This window comes from Schistocerca nitens, chromosome 5 (genome assembly GCF_023898315.1).
Source record: "Schistocerca nitens isolate TAMUIC-IGC-003100 chromosome 5, iqSchNite1.1, whole genome shotgun sequence".
Classification (NCBI taxonomy): Eukaryota; Metazoa; Arthropoda; class Insecta; order Orthoptera; family Acrididae; genus Schistocerca; species Schistocerca nitens.
The window spans coordinates 732608221-732614841 of NC_064618.1; positions in this window are offsets into that span (position 1 = coordinate 732608221).

Consider the following 6621-nt stretch of genomic DNA (forward strand, 5'->3'; position numbering starts at 1 on the left):
ATTTTGGGACACAAGGTATTCAGTAACAATACAGAAACTGAATAAACATGTTTTGGCAAACATTGTCTACTTTTCCACACAGATGTCTTTGACATTAAGGCACTCGTGGTGCGTTCGCACTAGTTTGTGTATACGCTCACACCATGTGACTGCCTGGCCAGGTCATGACAGCATCTTGCAGATCATCGTTTGCCAGGAGTTTAGCAGAAAGACGCTACTTAATTTTTGAAAACAGGAAGAAGTCTAACAGTGCCAGGTCCAGAATGTAGGGAGGATGCTTGAAGATGTCTCACTGGAATTTTTGATGTAGTGAGGGTTCTGTGTGCCAGGCAGTACGCAGATGTGTATTGTCGTGCAACGGAACAAGTGCATGTGAGAGCTTGCCTCTTCTGCGTTTCTGGATAGCCTGACGAAGACATTCATGGGTACCACAGTATGCATCACTACTGACTGTAGTGACGCACTGAACGATATCGACGAGTAGGACCCCTTCACTGTCCCAAAATGCAGAAGTGTATGTTCATATGTGTGTGAATTCCTAAGGGACCAAACTACTGAGGTCATCGGTCCCTAGACTTACACAATACTTAGACTAACTTACGCTAAGGACAACACACACACACACACACCCATGCACGAGGGAGGACTCGAACCTTCGGCGGGAGGGGCCCCACAATTCGTGACATGGCGCCTACGACAGTGCGGCCACTCCGCGCGGCCAATGCAGAAGTAATCAGTTGTGAGGTGAGCAGTTTGTCTGAACTTGTGTGACTTCAGTGGCATCTGACGATGAAACCTCTCCAAAGCCTGTCGCTTCATTCTTTACCCCATGTCTCATCTTTTGTGAACATCTGACCAATAAAAGTGTTGTCACACCTTTTGTAACATCCCAAGAACGCTAATGTAGCACCTATTCTCACAGCTATCTGATCAGCCGCACACACTGTACACGGGTCTTACGGTACCCTAAATGTGCTGAGTCACAATTTCGGGCACAATTGAACGAGACACTTCCCGACATTGCTCAAGCACATCGCTAATATTGAGTAGCCAGTTCTCTAGAATGATCATCCACCTTTCATTTGTGCACCTACTCTAGCTCCGCAAGGCAATTAATGGTTTTTGGCGGGGGATACTTTTGGTACCATCGACTGATCCCCCCTATCCTGTTCCACATGCGAACAGCGCATGGGAAGAATAATTGCCAGTAAGACGACGGTTGGTTCCAGTACCTCGAATTTTCTCGTCGTGGTTATTATGTGACATGTATGTGGGAGGAAGTGATATGTTGTGTGACTACCTTGGAAGTGCACTCTCGAAATTTCAATAGTAAACCTCACCGTGATGTTCACCTCTTTTGTAATGTCTGCCAAGGAGTTTGTTGAGCATCTCAAGAATGCTTTCACGCCATGTAAGTGATCTTATGAGGAAATGTATCACTCTTCATTGTGTCTTTTCTGTATTTTCTACCAGTCCTTCCTCGTAACGATCCCATTGACCAGTACTCACGAATCGGTCGAACAAGTGCCTTCTAAGCCACGTCCTTCATCGATGAGCTACATTTCCTTAGATCCTTCCTGTGAATCTCAATCTAGCATCTGCTTTCCCTGCTGTTTGTTTTATATGGTCATTCCACTTAAGGTCGCTTTGGATGGTTACTCCTAGATACTTTACAGCAGATACTTTTCCAGCGGTTTCTCATGAATAGTCTAGTTTTACAGAAGTGACTTTCTTCTATGTAAGCACAATATGTTACATTTACTTACGTTCAATGTTACCTGCCAGGGACCGTACCAAACTTCTGTACGTCATTTTCCAAATCAATATTTTTTTTTTTTTTTTTTTTAGCGTTGCTACTATCTTATAGACAACCGCATCATCTGTGGACAGTCTCTAAGAGGGGGGGGGGGGAATGTAACAGAATATGTAAACATTTATTTAAAAAATCATTACAACCATATTTATTAATGTACAAATCTAAAACTTTGCATGTGTAAAGTAAATGAGCTGTGCTTTAATAGAAAAATAATAAAATATGCAGGATTAATATTTTGCCAGAAATTTGAATTTTTTATTTTTATTGTCTTTTTATAAAAAGAAATAACTCAAATTCTAATCATTCAATTAATATGAAAATTTTATTGTAGTGTCCCGAGAAGGTTATAAGACTACTGAACTACAGTTATTAATTTATGGTACAAATTGTATCATTAACCGAGTTTTTAATTTTGCACATCCAAAATTAACTTTTTTCTACATACAGTCATCTAAAAATCACAATGTAATTGCAGGATCTCGTATTTTTTAGTTCCAGAGACAGAAACACATTGCAAATAGTTTCTGAAAATTTCGTAACATTAGCGCATATACTTTTTGAGTACTTCAAGTCCACAGAATGTCCTTTTCGAGCATCTAATCCAAATTAAATTACTGAGGCTTTCATTTGCATTTTGTCTTTCCATCAAGACACTTCCACAAAAAATCAAGGTTTGCAAGAAATCTCAATGTGGGTTTCATTGCATTCATAAAAGGTACTGGTAATGAGTTTTATGTTACAATAACGGAAATAATGGCAGAATTGAAGTGCTGAAGAGAGTTGGTGCAGATCCTGGTGTGTTTACAACAAAAGCATTTTACACCATCGTCGAGAGCAGGGTCAAGAAAAGTAACAGACCAGTGTCTTCCCTGCAAATATGGGCCATGCAGATTCGAAGGGGAGAGAAGAGAAACCTGGAGAATGGGGAGTATCAGTATGGAGGATTTTAAAATCGAAGTAAGCTTATTACATGTAGAAGTATGAGAAGTAAATCTTTGAACCTCATATTCCCTGTTTTACATTTTTTTGTTGTTAGAAGCCAGAGATATAGACGTCAGCCAAAGATATCTAAAGAAAATAGTCCCCACACTGACAAAAATCTGCTGAAGCAAGCAATTTCCCAAATGTCGGAAAAGGTGCAGAGTTAATGATTAACTATTTAAATGCATTTCTAAAGCTGCTATCACGACAAAATTCACACACAACATAGATTAAACTGTATAGATCAAGAAAATATTTTTGAAAATTAGATTTTTGGAGCAAAATCAATTACATCCTCCTTAAGAGCACCCAATATCACTTACACACATTGCAAACCATGCTGGTCCTACACACTTCCTTGGGGTACACCGGAAATTACCTTTACATCTGTCAATTTTGTTTCAATAAGAGCGATGTATTGAGTTCTAGCTGCAAGGAAGTCTTGAATCCAGTCACAAATCTGGTCCGATACTTGATAAAGTATGGGATGGTGTCAAATGGCTGCCTGAAGTAAAGAAAAAAGGCATCAACCTGAGCGCCGTTGTCTATAGTGCTATGGATCTTATAAACGAGCAAAGCGACTAAATTTCACAACATCTCTGTTTGCTGTTAGCTGGTTGGTTTGGAGTGAAAGGGACTAAACTGCAAGGTCATCAGTCCCTTCATCTCTTAAGTGGCAAACCAGAAGTGGTCGTCAAAGGAAGGAAGCGAAAGGCAAATCCTGCAAAGTGCAAGTGTAACAAATGCAAAAGCCCAGAAAAAAAGACAGCAGAGAGAAGTCGTTAAATGATCAGTTAACACAAAGCATTAAAAGCAAGGAATGAAAAAGAATGAAGAATGTAAAAAGTTTGCAAGGGTAGAGGCCAGGCTGGTGTACCAAGCAAGTTACAATAAGGGACCCCTGTGGGGGAGGGGGGAAGGGGTAGGAGGAGGAGGAGAGGGGTTCCCCACCAACCCCTCAGGCTGTCAATCTGTCAATTAAGCTAAAAAGCCCTACCTTATTTGGGGGGGGGGGATAGATACCATCTTCCTGGACAAAATATTGGATCACCCACTTTGGCATCATCTGCTAGCACCAGAGGTAGCGTGTTAGGAAGAGTAAGATGCCACCTCAAAGCAACCAAATTACAGCAGCCTATGAGTAAGTAGGACACTGTCTGGCGAACTCCGCATCGGCAGTGAGGGGTATTCTCACATTGGAGTATGTGGCCAAGGGTCAGCCAAGTACTGGAGTTCCAGCAATTGATGGCATATGAACAACCGAAGATCTGGTTCTGAGATCCCCATTTCCAGAATTGACATCCAGGTGACCAGCTTCACCAACCAGTCAGCCCATTCATTTCCCAAACTTCCAACATGACTGGTGGTCCAAATGATGACTGGCCATGTAACTTGAAGGGGGTCAGAGACAACATCCTGCATAACTGTTCTCAGCGGGTGCAGTCAGTAGCATTGGTCTATAGCCTGAAGGCTGCTAAGGGAGTCACTACAGAGGAGGAGGAGGAGGAGGAGGAGATTAGAGTTTAACATCCTGTCAACAATGAGGCCATTATAGATGGAGCACAAGCTCGTTTTAGGGAAGGGAAGGGAAGGGAAGGGAAGGGAAGGGAAGGGAAGGGAAGGGAAGGGAAGGGAAGGGAAGGGAAGGGAAGGGAAGGGAAGGGAAGGGAAGTGAATCGACCATGTCCTTTCAAAGAAACTTTCAAGGCATTTGCCTAAAGCGATTTAGCAAAAGCACAGAAACTAGATCAGGATGGTCGAATGTGGGTTTGAACTGTAATCACTGCACCACGTCATTCGATGACTACAGATTAGGATCCTCTTGCCAGTGCAAGAACAGCCATGGCTAAGGGCTAGTTTAATGGTCCTCAATTTAGCAGTGAAGACACTACAGCCATCTGGCAAAGAGTGAGTACACTGCACTGTGCATGTGTGTATGAAAAGCCTGTTTATCTATTGAGCCATTGAAAAATACTACTTCTGAACCCAAATACGTCTCAAGAACAGCCATGAACATATGGCGAAAAATAGTGGGGTGAATGAAATATTTCCGACCAAAGGAAACTTGGAGACGAATCCGAGGTTGGGGCATAAGCCACGGGGAGAGATGTGATGCATCTCTGTCCATAGGTGACCGTGTAGGAAGTTGCAGTCCTGAACAGAGACACTAGAGCTGTGCAGCAATTGTAAACCCAGTTCTGGGTCGCTGTTATGGTAAGTGGAGCTCCCTTCCAGGGAAAAAAGGACACATTAGTTGGGATGTTCAGGAGAGCTACGAATTGTAAAGTATAATTCAGTATAAAGTATAATTCAGCAGCAGTTGTTGGCACCTGATACGAAATGGAGGGACTCCAGCCTCGACTAGTAGTCTGTTCACAGGGCCAATTTGGAAGGCTCCTCTCAAGTCAGATCCCACAATGATGACTAGAGTCCAGTGTTTGCAATGCTGAGGATGACGCTGAACCATATGCTAGACTCCCATAACCAAGATGCGACAGAATCAGGGCTTTGTAGAGCCACAAAATGGTAAAGCAATCTGAACCCTAGCTAGTGTTACTGAGAGATGGCGAAGGTTGGGAAGCCATATCAGCCAGGAATCTAAGATCAGTCTCAAAAAGCAGTGCATCTTAACTACAGAAAGTAACTGATGCCTAGGTAAAGCTCTGGGTGTGAATGGGTAGTATGGCAGTGACATAAGTCTTGATGGCCGAAAAGCAAAAGCCATGGGTTCTCAGCCCATGACACCTTCTGTATGACACCCGCTAGGCAATGCTTAGAACACCCATAGTAGAGGAACAAAAATCGTCTGCATATATGGAGGCAGATTCCAAACACACCACAGCTGCCGCTACACCATTGATGGCCACCAGAAAGAGGGGGACACTCAGTACAGAGCCCTGCAGGATCCCGTTCCCTTGGATATGGGCGGTACTAAGTGAAGCACCCAATCGAACCCAGAAAGTACTGTTTGACAGGAAGTTCTGAACAAAAATCTGGAGTGGACTCTGGAGACCCCAATAATGTAGCCTAGTAAGGATGTGGTGATGCCATGTCATCTCATAAGCCTTCTGTAGGTCGAAAAAGACAGTGAAGAGGTGCTGTTGCTGTGCAAAGACCATCCACATGGTGGTCTACTCCAGGTGAACCAAATCATCAGCAGTGAGACAGCCTTTGCGAAAACCACCCTGAGATGCAGCCAAAAAGCTCTGAGACTCAAGGAGCCAACACAGCCATGTGCTCACCATATGTTCGACCAGCTTACAGATGACGTCAGTAAGGCTGACTGGATGATAACTGTCCATTTCTAGGGGGTTCTTACCTGGTTTCAGACCGGAACTATCGCGTTTTCTCGATACTGAAATAGGAACTGAACCTCATCCTAGATCTGATTAAAGAGGACAAGGATGTGATGCTGACAGTCAACTGATAGATGTTTTAGCATGTGCCTGTGGACATGGTCTAATCCTGGAGCCCTATCAGGGCAATGGGCTAAGGTACTGGAGAGTTACCACTCACTGAATGGAGCATTAGACACCATGTGAGCAAAAGTATCCGGACACCTGGGTGAAAATGAGTGACGGGTACGTGGGGCCCTCCATTGGTAACACTGGAATTCATTATGGTGTTGGCCCATGCTCATGACAGCTTCCACTCTCACAGGCATACGTTCAGTCACATGCTGGAAGGTTTCTTGGGGAATGGCAGCCCATTCTTCACAAAGTGCTGCACTGAGAAGAGGTGTCAATGTCGGTTGCTGAGGCCTGGCATGAAGTCCAAAACATCCCAAAGGTGTTTTTTAGGATTCAGGTCAGGACTCTATGCAG